We start from the raw sequence: 14,689 nt of genomic DNA on the forward strand, positions 1-14,689 counted from the left end.
CTTATGTCTACTATGCATCGATATAATACCAAGAATATCTCCAGAAATTAAGAAAGTTTTGCACCTCTTAGAGCAGTCAAAGGTTGGAGACTGGTATTTATACCAAAATTACACAGAGATCAGAATTTATGGATGTGAGCTCCCTCCTTATAGATTACTAGTCTTTGTGCTAGTAAGGATTTTCTCTTTATAATATGCTAAATAGATGTTGAACATGGATGAATTACACTTTGTTTCAAATAAGAAGAAATCAAAGTTCAATCTAAAGGCACAGGTAGGCCCTTACATTGTAAACACTAGAGCAACAATAAAGGAGGTGGAAGCAGTTTTAAAACAAATGAAATTCAAACCCAGCTTCACATGGTCCTATGATCCTTTTGGGGTAATTTCTAAACTAAGGGTTGAACAGAAGAGCACTCCATATGCACACACACCTAGGCCAGAAATAGAACAATATGTTAACCAAGAGCATTGGGTAGAAAACACATTGCAGGTGGCTGAAGAGCAGTTGGTTTGTCAATATTCATTACAAACTCATATCTCTAAAGACAAAGAAATTAAAATGCCAAGGGAAAGCATGTCCCGCCAGACTCAGAATCTCACAATGCATATTTTGTTGTATTCAAGAGAATGAAGAAGGATCCACATGCCACTACCAAATCTGATAGCAAGACTAGTCCTCAAGTGATCACCATTCAAGAAGAATCTTCAGAAGAAAGAGATGTACAGGAGCAAACTACTTTTTTTTTTACAGGAACTCCTACCACCTCCCTCCCATATGTAGAAGAGACAACTGAGTCTCCTATCTCTTCTACCTCATAGGTTCTACCAAAGCCAAGTATTTTTACAAGGTACACAAAGATCAAATTGAAACATGAAGCTCTCAAAGTTTCAACATACTCAGAATTCTGGAAACAAACTACCACCACTCAACACACGTTGTTTTTTGCATTTGACTAAAAAAAGGGGCAATTTCAATTGGACTTTTTGGAGCCCAAAGTGTTAGCCCCTAGAGGTGTTGACGATTATAAGGTCTCCATATTTTCCATTGATACCAAACAAGTTCATGCAATCGATCAGATCGATTTTCATAAGAGGAAGTTGATATGATATACTCAACTCTAACTAGCTCAGCTATGGTTGCTTCTAAATTGCAAGTTTCTTTAAATAATATGCATTCACAATTGAAGATTGAAAGAATGTCTTCTCTAGCCAAAGACACCAAAATCAAGACATTAGAAGATTTAGTTATTAAACTAGGATATGATCCTAGTGATGTCAAGGCAGTAGAAGAGATAATCAAAAGAAAGAATGCAGGCATTCAAACTCTCAGGAAACAACTCAAACTTCCAACTACAAAACACCCTTAGGCTAAGGAAGCCACTAGCTTGGAGATGGAGAAAGAGAAGTTATTCATAATAGTAGTGGAATAGAATTCTCAAATCTAGAAAATGGAACAAGACATGGAAGCACTACTGAAAGAAGAAGATAAATGGGAAGCAGCAAGAACATCAATAGTAGGCATTGTAACTCATCTAACAACACAAGCATCAGTTTCAGATTCCTCAGAAAAACTAGCTCAAGACTTGGGGGAATTATCATTAATAAATAAACAAGTAGAGAAATTGACAACAACACTCAACAAGATGGAAGAAGACAATATTAAGGTAGACAATGCATACTTGGAATAATTGCAAAAGAATTTCAAAGTGAGAGCATTAAGAAATTTGTGATCGATGAATGTTGATAGTGTCAAATCTTCGGGATTATGCCTTTAGTGGTAAAGTGTCGGGAAAAACCAAAGATGAATTAATAAAGGATTTTAGCAATAACCAGAGCAGGTTCGAGCCTTTTCCCTATCCTCTAAAGGGACGCGTTGCAATGTACAATTGGTTTCGATAAGGGACACGTGGTGAACATAGATTTCTTCCGATTAGGGACACATGGTGAATAGAGATTGGTTCTAATAAGGCACAAGTGGTGAACAGATATTAGTTATGATATGCCACATGGTGTATAATGTCATCATGACGTGGCAATATGGTGGACACGTGGAAGGAAGATTCGACATTTTCAGGGGTCATAAGAGGCCAAAAAAGGTGACATGTGTCACCACTCATGAGGTGCCACGTGGCGAAGGATGACATCAGATCACGAATCAGTGTTCATAGGTTGAGGCATGTTGTTGCATCAAAGAAAAACCTTCGATTGAGGGGCTCCAATACAGGGGTTGGCTCGCGGTCACGAGAAGAGCCAAAGAACCAAGGGTTGGGGCTGAACACAGAGGGCTATAGGCGATCGGCAATAGACGGATTTGAATGTTGCACCACTATGAAGTTGCGATATGGGACTTCTCTGATATTACATTGTGGGACATTACAAGGAATATCGGGCTCCGATAGCGTAATAGAGGGAAGTCTAAAGTGATGGATGAGTCGGCAGTTGTGATTTCGCAACACCACCAAGGCCACCACATTTGATCGCTCATGGCTCCAGAGAGCAGGGAATTCAAGCGGTTAAAGAGGAAAGCAACAGGCGAACTGGTCGAATCATCATGGCAGATATCTGACTTGATCAGAGGCGATTACAGGGATGACTGGGAGATATTTTCCTCGTCATCATTCAATTTTCCTTATTTTTGTTTATTCTATATTTCTTTCATTTTAAAGAAAGTAATAAAATCGTGATTGTAATCATTTGGGCAGTAGAGTTATCGTACACTGAGAAAATTAGTCGATCAGACAACTAGAGATCTGGTTGAGATATTTTGTAACTAATTTTCAAAGCTCTCCCTCTCCTTATAAAAAGAGGGAAGAAACACTTAACAGAGGTTCCAGAATTCTGCACCCGAGGGGTCCAAATTCTGTGATTCCACTTTTGGTTCTATTTTCTTGTTCATGAGGGACTTGAGCTATGTATTGCTAAATGTAATGGACTGGTGAATTGGACTCATTTTGAGGATTAATGAAACTCTTTGGTGATTCCAATCAGAGCAATGCACAGTATGTTTTTCTCCTCTGTATATCACTTCATGTATGTTCTTTCTCCCTCTGAAATAGTGTAATGAAGCTTTTGGTTTCACTCTTATTCATGGTTGTATGTTTGCTGCTAAGTAGTGAGAAGTACTTGCGTAGTTACATATTTACTTGTGTTATTTGATAGCCTGTAGTACCTGTAATGTGCACAGATTTACTAATTGTTGTTTGGTGATAAATGTATCCATGATGCATATAGTTTGGGACCTTAATTAGCGCTCCATTGTTTCTGCCATTCCACCTCTTCAGTCTTCCATACTTCTACCGGAACATTGTTGCTTAGGATTATGTCTTGTTTCCAGCCCCATGCATCGAATTCCCTCCTCTCTTTCCTCCTCTTCATTTTACTACAACTCTAATATTAAATTTCTTATCATTGTGTGTTGGCCACCAGAACCAGATATTTCTCTTTGAGATTAGCTCGATTTACTCCTTGTGTATTTAGATCCATGTATTTTCTTGAGTTTACCTTGGATGAAGTACCATTGAACCAATCCCCCTGAATTATCCTTTCAAACTACGTGACAATTGGAGTGCAATACAAAGCCCTACTGATAATCTTTAAAAGCATTCCTCTCTTTAATATGTCCTAGGCACTCATCTACAATCAACCCAGAAGTTGCCTCTAGGAAGCTTCCATATCTCTTGAAGCATTTGTACAACAGGTGATGGAAAAATCAACAACAAATTCATTGTGTAACTCATCTCCCTTATATATCTTGGATTTGTGTTCCACACTCAGATTGGTGTATAGTGGTATTTACTTATAGTTTCTTATGATATTTTAAGGATTTTGTTCATAAAAACCCCTTTTCTCATCCCCCCAAACTCTCCTCAGTCCCACTCCTCCCTTTGATCATGCTTCCCTCATTATCCTCTATCATTTCAATCCTTCATATCACCCCCATCCCTTTATACTACCATTCCTCCTCACCCCCCTTTCCCTCATCTTTTCTACTTTGGCTCCACTCCTCCACCAACTTTCCAAACTATTTAAACCCGCACCTACCCACAACTTGTCCCAAACCTTATTATCAATTGACCCAACCCCTTATTCTACCACATATTTATAACTTACCCATAACCCTCTCATCCCCCTTTTTCCTATAGCTCCACTCCAACCTATATTCCTTCTAATCACCACACCATTTCCTCCTCCCTAGTAGTGTTCACCATCTCCCTTGATCCTTTACTCATTGTCAATAAATATACTCCTTTCTCATCATCGCATCGACTACCACTTCCACTTACACATATTTTCCTTGTCGTCTTTGCTTCCTCACCTCCACTACTCAATACATATCTCTCAATCCCTTCCTCACCTTCACTCCTCCCCTAACACTCAATCCCTTCTTCCCTCCACATATTCCTACTTAATGTCCCTTCTTCACACTTCTTATTCCCTTCCTCTAGGCTTACTTTCTTTCACCACTTTCCACTCCAAATACACCCCTTCAGTATCCTCTACCTCCCCTTTCCCACACCATTTACTTCCTTCCTCTCTTTTTCTCATTATCCACTCACTCTAATACAATTTTTACTCATGTTTCCCCCTTGTGAACCCCTCTCCATCCTCCCTTTATCCATCACTCTACTCCTCCCTCTACTTTCATGCACCTCACCCCCCAACCATCCCTCACTCGTTTACTCCCCATTCACTATCTCAGCTCTCTCTTTCCATTCCTCACACCCTAGATAATCCATTTATGTATTATCACCATCTACCCCCTCTCTTTAACCCACCAAAATGTTTGCTCTCCCTCCACTTCTCCTCCCCTTCTCTTGGCATCATTCCACTCCTTTCGCTCCTTCCTTATCCTCTTTCTCCCCTTCCACCTATCCCTCCCCTAATCTACACAGGCTACCCCACTTCTACTCAACCCTCCTACTTTCCTCCTCCTTCTCTTCTTTCCCTCTTTCACTTTAAACCTCCATCTCTTTCTTGTTCGCCTTTAATTCCACTCCTCATTCCCCTATCCCACTAGTCATTTTATCTTCTAGCTTTTCTCTTCCCCTAAATTTACAATCCCTCTAAACCCATTCCCACCCTCTACTTTACTCACACCTTATCCTCGACTTCCACCCCAACCCCTTTCTCTCCACAAGACTATCTCCTATTTATCCCCTTCTCATACCCCATTTCTATCAAGCTCCAACCCTCCCTATATTCCTTCTTCTCATTTTGTTGCTTCCTCCCTCACCCCCTCTCCTCACCCACACACCCTACACCCCCACTTCTTGATCCCTTACCTCATCTCATTCTCATTCTCCCATTCCTACCCCTTGCCCCTCCAATGCTCCATTTTCCTCTAGTTCCACTCCTCCCTAACATCTTCCTTCTTGCACCACCCCCTTAGCTTAACATAAATTTGTAAAGAAATAAATGCATTAGGAGGACTAAGTCTGTAATAAAACTTCAAAGTATATTATCCAATGGTTTTTAAAACATTACATATAGAACATAGAATTTTTGTTGCCTATGTTCAATCTTGGACATTCAAAAGTTTTTATATATTCAAAGTAAAACTAATAACAAATCAGTCGAAATCTCTATAGTCTGTGTTTGTCGTAGCCATAGATTAATAAAATGCATTTTAATGTTATATTGTGTCGAGAGGTACTCTATAGTTCAATATAGCTTAAATGTGTAAGTGTAATGCAAGTATGTATGTAACATTTTTAAAGGTTGACTCAATATGTTGAATTTATATTTATTTACATGTTATTTCTAATCATTATTTATGTAAAGACTTACTTAAATTAGGGTGGATGGAAAGTCACTGATGGTAAATATGTTATTTACATGAATATGAACTATTTTCAAGGGTTGTATTTTTTTATTAAAAAATCACTACACAATTATCTAAAAATCATACATAGATATTGAAACCATTTCAATAAATTATGGCAAAAAATATGTGATGAAGTTATCCACATGGCATTATTTGTGCAAAAGCTACAATAAGACCTTTAAATTATGGTTTATTTGAAAATTAGTTTTTTTAATAATATTGTTAAATGAATATTTATTTTTCGAAGTTAAACATTATAAATTGCATTGGTTAATGTTAAACTAATAATGGTCAACAGAGAAATCAACTGCTAGTGTCTTGCCTTAGCAGGGACTAATAATAATTTTGTAACCATATTTAAAGTTAATTAATAAGCACATAAAAAATTAATACTTACAATAAACTTAGAATATAACAAAAATTTTAACCACACCCCCACTTTACCATGGATATTATTAACTCGTAAATGAGTTTTGTTACAATATCATGGGCTATTACCATGTCTTAGCTACTACATGCCCAAAAACCATAACTCATTTTACAATCAAAATATTTTAATTTAATTTAATTTTATAACATTATAAATTAAATCTAAAAGGAAAAAAATATATACTTTTGAGATATATCTAAACTCTCTACTCTCACTACCACTAAAAATATTCTATGGATATTCATACATTGGATTAGATGAAAGTTTAATAAAATGAAAAATGAGCATATTTTTATATAGAGTTGTGAAATTTATATAAAATTAGTGTAGATGCATCTTAATTTTGGATCTACCAAGCCCGAGAGGGATCAAATCTCTTTTCACTCCAAAAAAAGTTTGCATCTCACGAGATTTGATTCCCTCTACACTTGGTAGATCAAAGTTAAGATGGATCAAGGCTAGTATAAATATGCAACCAACTTTACAACTTACATAATTTCTTATGCATTCACCAAAGTATTGTGTAAATTATCATTATTGCGATGCTAGTATAAATATGAAACCAACTTTACAACTTACCTAATTTCTTATGGGTTGACCAAAATATTGTGTAAATTATCCTTATGGTATTGTGTTTGTTCACCCATCAAACTTATGATTTCAATGAACCTCAATTGAATTCTAGATAGATTAAGTTGGAAAATAAACTGGATTTTTTTTCAAAAAATCACACTTAAAAACAACTCGAATTAAATTAATGTATAATAATAACAATCATTAAAAAAAACCTTGAGACGCAAGCAATACTTAAACATAATATGTAAATGCCTAAAATTGATAACAACTTCACAAATATAAAGAATTAATTGTGGGACCAAAATGCCATGCAACACGTGTATGCTTAATATATAAGTATTATTATATTTTCAAATAGGAAATTAAAATTAAATCCCAACGAAATTCAATTTGTACTCGAGTATAAAACTATTGCCATATTTTCAAATAGAAAATGAAAATTAAATCCGAGCTAAATTCTAGGTTGCATTTTCAAATAGGAAATGCAATTAATTCCAAACTAAATTCCAGGTAGCATCAATAGTACAATGTTGTTGGTAATAGCAATGCCTTTTGGAAAGGGTTAGATTTTCGTGTAGAGGTTGTAAATTTGTTCGGAAATTTTGATAAGATTTTGGTAAATTTTGTTTAATTTTTTGGAAATCCAAGTTACTATTATTAAGTTTTAAAATTTTGGATGTTTCAAGGTTTTTGATGGTGTTGAATCCATTTACAACGTAAAAACAAGATTCAACTACTAATACTATAAAAAAATTAAAAAAATAATAACCAAATTCCAATTAGCTCTCCTCAAAACCAAACCTTTTAATGATCTCAACCAAACTTCTTTGTCTTTTCCATTAATCCCAAACAAATACTAACACATTTCACAATTGCCGGCCGAGTAAAAGATATATAGTCTGATATTATTTCTTCAAAGGTTCTGCATACAAGCTCTAAGTTTCCTATGGTACTCTGGAAATCGGGATGCCCCCTTAAGATGATCCTTTTCACGTGCTTGGTGTTTAATAATAAGAATCTGACATGGGACAATTTGAGGAAAAGAAGTTGGCATGGCCCAAGCAGGTGTTCGATGTATGAATAAGACGAGGAGTCAAATCTCCACATGTTCTTCCAATGCAAATCCTGTCAGCAAATCTGGTACGATCTGGCCATTCTTTTTGGTTTTCCTCATGTTGTTTTTGTTTCTATCCATGCAGCTTTTAAATCGTGGTGCGGGCAAAGGGAGCCACGGCGTATTCTTATTATTATTATGTTATGGTGTGCATGGAAATGGAGGAATTATAAAATTTTCAGAGACTCAAAGGAACCCTATAGTTCCATTTTGCATCACATTATTGCAATCTTCAATTCAGTTCCAAAAAAGCAGCGCAAAAAGAAGGGGCTTGCTATATGAATCTGGCTTTTGGTCTATGGAAGTAATGGAGGAAGAGAAGTCTTGTTCGACTCTAGAATTTGTTACTCTTAGTTATTAATTTTGGTGCCTTTTAGCTATTTTCTTGAACTTGATGTATATGTATTGCAATATGGATGTCCTGTATACACAGTCCTTTTGTTTCATGCTGATATATTTGTCTTTCTGTACATGGTGCCTTTTCAGACCTCTGACATTTGCTTTTCCTCGAGATATCTCGGATCGTGGCTGTAATATGCCACCTTTTTGTATCTTATGATGTTTTTTATATTGTCTCAATATAATCTATGATGCCTTTTACTCTGAAAAAAAAGAATATATAGATAAACCAATTCCCATGTGATACATTTTATTACAAAATTGAGCAAAAATGGTTTTTAAAACCATTGGCAGCCAGCTGCTTTATCACTTTATATTCTTGCAGTGGTACATATAAGTAGTTTAAAAGCCATATTATCCATTATAAGATTAGGGTTAAAGGGAGGGCTAAAACATTTCTCCGAAATTGAAGCCATGAATTTATTTATTTATTTGTTAATGACTAGTAAATGTGGGAGGTTTCAGGTTCGTTGTGGATTTCTGTCAGTTGCGTTTAGTCAAAATTTTGTTTTTTTGGTTCGCTCTCATTTTTGGTAGTGGATCCTTTTGGATTGATGTCAAGGTTTAGTTGCAGTTGTGTTTTGAAGTTTTGATCAACATTTTTCTGAGCATGTTTAATGAAATATATTTGATTAAAAAAATATTATTTATTAAAAAAATATTAATCATTATATTATTATTAATTGGCTTTGCAGTGAATAGTAGTGAGAATGGATTTCATAAATTATTATTATTAAGATTGGTAAAAAAATGAGTATATCAGTTAATATAAATTATATTGTTTAATTAAAAAAACATATATATATATATATATATGATTAGATTATAATTTGAATTTCCTTTATACAATATAATAGTATATTATGTGATAACTATAAATTTTCCACAAGTTATTTATTTTACTTATTTACTTTACTATATTCATTATTTAAATTTTTAATTGCAAAATTGTTAATTTTGAATAATTGTGGAAGGTTTTTTATTTCAACTTAAGGTGGATGAGGATATATTAATATTTTTATATTTTTTAATTGACCATTCAGATTGATTCTCAAGGGAATATTTTCAACATATGCTTAGTCTTAATTAGGTTGCATTGTCTTTTAATAAATTTCAAAAATTAGATTTGTGCCAAGTGGCTCCCCGTCCAACAATTTCCTAGGGATTTGAGATTATTCCAAGTCTAATAAGCTCCTTCGGATAAATTCCTCATTATTCTTTGTAACATTTTGTTTAGCAAAATGGTCCATTACTTTTAATAAAATTAAAAAATTATATTCGTGTCAAGTGGCTCCCAACAGACCAATTTCCTAGGGATTTGAGATTATTCCAATTCTAATAAGTTCCTCCATGATAAGTTCCTCATTATTATTTATAACATTCATTTATATACGAACAAATTTTATTTAACAAAATGGTCCATTTTACAATGTAATTCTTGTTTTTTCTCAAGTTAAAGTTGACCCATAACCTTTGTATACATGGTTGCATTAAAAATCTTAAAACATGCTTTTTTTTATATGGGTATTGTGCTATGCAATTTTTTATTTGAAAAAAGAAATTATGTTATTTTGTTTTTTTCATGAATTTATAAAAATTTAGTCAGTTAGAAAGAAATTATGTAATGTTTGTTTTTATTAAAATTTTATAAATATTGGTTTCAAGTATAACAATGTATTAACTTGTCCAAATGTACAAAAAATTAACATAAATGTAGCATATTTATTTTTTTATGAATATTTATATTTCACGCTATATAGCATATTTATTTAAAATAAATGAAATTCACCATGCCTAAGGATCCTCGAGTACATCCACTATGCACTTGCCTCATTCTAAATATTCCCAATCCCCAAAAGGAAAGATTTACTTGGTGGTTGGCTATAACATTCACCAGGATATAGATTACTTTCATAATTTGCTTTCTCTGTTGTAACACCAAAATAAGATATTTATATTTTTGTTCTTAATATTTTACTTTCCCAACTATATAATTTAAATGATAGGTAAATATCCATTGATATAAATCTATGATAAGTATCAAAAAACTCCATGATACATATTACATTGCTAAAATAAAAAAAAATCATAAAAAATAATTAAATATAACTTTATTTTAAATTATTATTCTTAACTATAACAAAAATGATATATAAATCAAATATAATACATTTAAAAACATGTAATAATATGTTTCAGGATGGACATTCACCCCCATTTTAATAGGGAGGTTCTTAATTTGTAAATAGGATTTGTTACAATACCATGGGCCAATACGATGGCTTCTTGATACCATATGTCCAAAAAACTCATAACTCATTTCATATGAGCTTGTTCACGTGATTTTTTTTTTAATTGATCAATTTAATCAAAAGGGAAAAAAAAGGCCTAATTACTTTGAAGATAAATCTTACTCTTTGATTTATGAATATTACTAAAAATAAGAAAAATCTCAACTTTTCAATTCTAAATATTACTAAGAATATTTTAGAATATTCTCTAGAGATTAAACCGCTATCATACACCTAATAATTATTCATAATTAAATTAAATTAATAAAATTCATATTCCAAAATAAACACGACTATCAACATAATAAGCTAAGAAAACCACAAAAAAAAATGAAAATTATAAACCCATCAACGTTCCCTATAAATAAACAAATGATAAACAAAAATATAATATAAAAAACACTCCAACCCTTCTATTTTTAATATCTTTCCAAAATCATACCCTTCATCATTAAAATTCTTCTCCAAAATCATACAATCTATCATTAAAAATTATAACATTCCTCCGAATAAATAAATTAACAAATTCAAAGATTGTGATTTACATTACCTAAACTTACATTTTGATTCTTCTCCAAAATCATACAATGCAGTCCTCCAAATAAATAAATTAACAAATTCAAAGATTGTGATTTACATTACCTAAACTTACATATTTCCAAAGGCTATTTCCCAAGGACTCTACGCTTCTTTATCACTTCTTTTTTAATGTTATTTAATTATTATGATTATGGAAATTTGCGCCAATAAAGAGAGATAATGGCCCACTACACCATGAGAACGCTCTGCAGTCCACTACTCATCGGTTGACACAAATAGATTCCTTTGTTTGCAGTTAACTGACCTCCCATTCGGGTTGAATAGCCAAGGCACTCAAGGCAAATTCCTGCTTCTACATGGTACTATTTAGACTTTACAAAAATATAAATATGAATCATTTATAAACCATCTCGGCGGTCCGAGCAAAGTCGTCCCACATAGTGCCCAGAAAATAAAATTTGAAGGACGTGCGTAACCAACAGATTGATTAACGAAGGCGCAGACTAACGACAACAACGGCATCCACGGCTGTGGCAGTGGTTTCCCGTCCTTCTCTCACCTCTTCTTGCTTATTAAGATGAAACGACATATTTATCCCACATTGCCACCGTGTACGAAATAATATTCTATATATTCCTCACGTTCAACATATTTGTTTTGTGTTCGTAGAAAGGAGAGATGGTTGGCATCTCCCTCGACAAGGACGGGAACAGTCTTCGGACTTTCTTATCACACGCGGTTAAGGCTCTCCATCCCTTCACCGGGGTGGATCTTACCACAAGTTTTTCCCTCCCAACCCCCTTTGCTTTTTAAAACAGTTTTTCATCATTCCCATCCCCATTTGCTTGTTAAAACAGTTTTTTACCACTTACGTTTTTAACATGGTTAATTTATTATGTTACTTGATCTTACGTTTTTAACATGGTTAATTTATTATGTTACTTGATCTTACGTTTTTAACATGGTTAAATTACTATTTATTATGTCACTTGATCTTTTCACCGCTTATGCTTTTAAGTGGTTAAACTACTATTTATTATGTAACTTGATCTTATCACAAATATTTCGTCTCTAATACTTTTAACACTGTTAAACCGCTATTTATTATGTTGCTATTGTTAGCGAGTGATTTTTTGTGCTTACATTTTTAATGTTGTTAAATTAGTTTTTCGCCGCTTACATTTTTAACGTTGTTAAACTAGATTTTCGCCACTTACATTTTTAACGTTGTTAAACTAGTTTTTCGTCACTTACATTTTTAACGTTGTTAAACCACTATTTATTATGTCACTGTTGTTAGGTAGTGATATATAGTGATCAGGCCTGATCATTAATTTTTTTATACATTAAATTTGTTTCTCCCTATATAGAAAAAATTGTTGAATTTCTAATGTATATGTTAGATTTTTGGGCTTTTGGGTGGTGACATTCACCAGAGTTCCAAGGCATTTTTCCCAATAGTAAATGTGCTTGGGATGCGAGAATCAACATTCCCTCAACCCCAAACCATCCCTCACTCTTTTACTCCTCATTCACTGTCTTGACTCTCTCTTTCCACTACTCACTCCCTTGATAATCCATTTATGTATTCTCACCATCTACCCCTCTCTTTAACACACCAAAATGTCTACTCTCCCTCCACTGCTCCTCCCCTTCTTCTGGAATCATTCCACTCCTTTCCCTCCTTCCTTATCCTCTTTCTCCCCTTCCACCTGTCCCTCACCTAATTTACACTTGCTACCCCACTTCTACTCATCCCTCCTACTTTCCTCCTCTTTCTCGTCTTTCCCTCTTTCACTTTAAACCTCCATATCTTTCTTGTCCCCCTTTAATTCCACTCCTCATTCCCCTATCCCACCACTTATCATTTTATCTTCTTGCTTTGCTCTTCCCATAATTTTACAATCCCTCTAAAACCATTCCCACCCTCTACTTTTCTCACACCTTATCCTTGACTTCCACCCCCACCGTTTTCTCTCCACAAAACTATATCCTATTTATCCCCTTCTCATACCCCATTTCTATCAAACTCCAACCATCCCTATATTCCTTCTTCTTATTTATCCCCTTCCCATACCCCATTTCTATCCAACTCCAACCATCCCTGTATTCCTTCTTCTCATTGGACCATTTCCTCCCTCACCCCCTCTCCTCACCCACACACACTACACCCCCACTACTTGATCCCTTACCTCCTCTCATTCTCATTCTCCCATTCCTACCCATCCAATGCCCCATTTTCCTCTAGCTCCACTCATCCCTAACATCTTCCTCTTCCTCCACCCACCTCTTCCTCTTCCTCCTTAATGGTCCTCTTCCTCACTACCATATCCGCCACTACCTCCACTCCATCTCATCCTCTTAATCTTCTATCCTTCATCAACTTCTTTCTTCTCCAAATACCCACTCCCTTCCTTCCTCCACTCCTCCTCCTCCTCCTCCTACTTAACTTCCCTATCTCTTCCCCTCACCCACCTCCTTTCCCTCCATATTCTCCCCTACCTAATCTTTCTTTTTCTCATTTTCCCTACCTCCTTTTTCCACTCCTCCCACTATTTTAAATCCGCTTCAAATGCACCCCTCACTTCCTCTGCCCTTCACTCGTCTCACAACTAATTCAGCCCTTTATCCTCCCCTCCTCATACCCTCTTCCATCCCATCCTTACCTTCCTATTTATTTCTATACACCTCCATGACCTCCTCTTCTTGTAACTATTCATCAATACTTTCATCCTCCTTCCACCTCCTCACCATTCAATTCCTTATCCTCACCCAATATTCATCTCCTCCCCCCTAATTCTCTCCATCTTGCTAGTCCACTCATACCACTCCTCAACCCACTCTCTCCAATCATGTTTCGATCTTTAAGAAAAACAAAGACATGGCATGAAATGCATATAAGAATTAAGCATCTTCTTTAATAATCAATCTCTAAATTCAATAATAAAGATGTGGGTGATGTTTGGGACGATATCCAACATTGTTTGTATTTACACACACGTGTGAAGTATTGTGAAAATCTATACTAAAATTAAATATTTAACTTCTTTAAAAATCCATATCGTGAATGAGTATAGGAACTTGTTAAAAAATGAGAAACTTACTTTTTATTTTCATAATAATTTTAAAAAATCTCTATCTTCCCTTCATTGATGGATGATTTAACAACCTTCTAGTTTAATCATTACTTATTTAATAATATATAATATTTATTATATTATATTAGAGATTAAATGGAATAAAATTTTAGGATTTCCTGTTTTATGATTTCTCGAAAGTGTTCATTTTATATAGATGAATGGCAAACATGAACTCTGATAATTAATCCTCATGCTTTTTGTTATGTTTTTCTCATTTTATATTAACTATGAATTTATGAATCTTACAATACTTGTGGATAATAATACCTCTACTAAGGCTACTTAACAAGAAATTTTAAGACACAACTTTTGAGTTCGACATTTTATTTACTCAAACTCATTATTATGTTGGGTGATTGATGTAGGAAATTC

The 14,689-nt window shown here is 34.3% G+C and overlaps 1 non-coding gene across 1 annotated transcript; it reads left to right on the forward strand.

The window, feature by feature from the left end:
• The first annotated feature begins 11,836 nt into the window (after nucleotides 1-11,836).
• LOC149203321 (U6atac minor spliceosomal RNA) lies at nucleotides 11,837-11,964 on the forward strand. The gene has a single exon (XR_016254072.1). It is a non-coding gene; the product is annotated as a U6atac minor spliceosomal RNA (small nuclear RNA).
• The last annotated feature ends 2,725 nt before the right edge of the window (nucleotides 11,965-14,689 follow it).

This window comes from Pinus tabuliformis, chromosome 2_1 (genome assembly GCF_031772625.1).
Source record: "Pinus tabuliformis cultivar Carrire ecotype Pingquan chromosome 2_1, CPIR1, whole genome shotgun sequence".
NCBI classification, from domain to species: Eukaryota; Viridiplantae; Streptophyta; class Pinopsida; order Pinales; family Pinaceae; genus Pinus; species Pinus tabuliformis.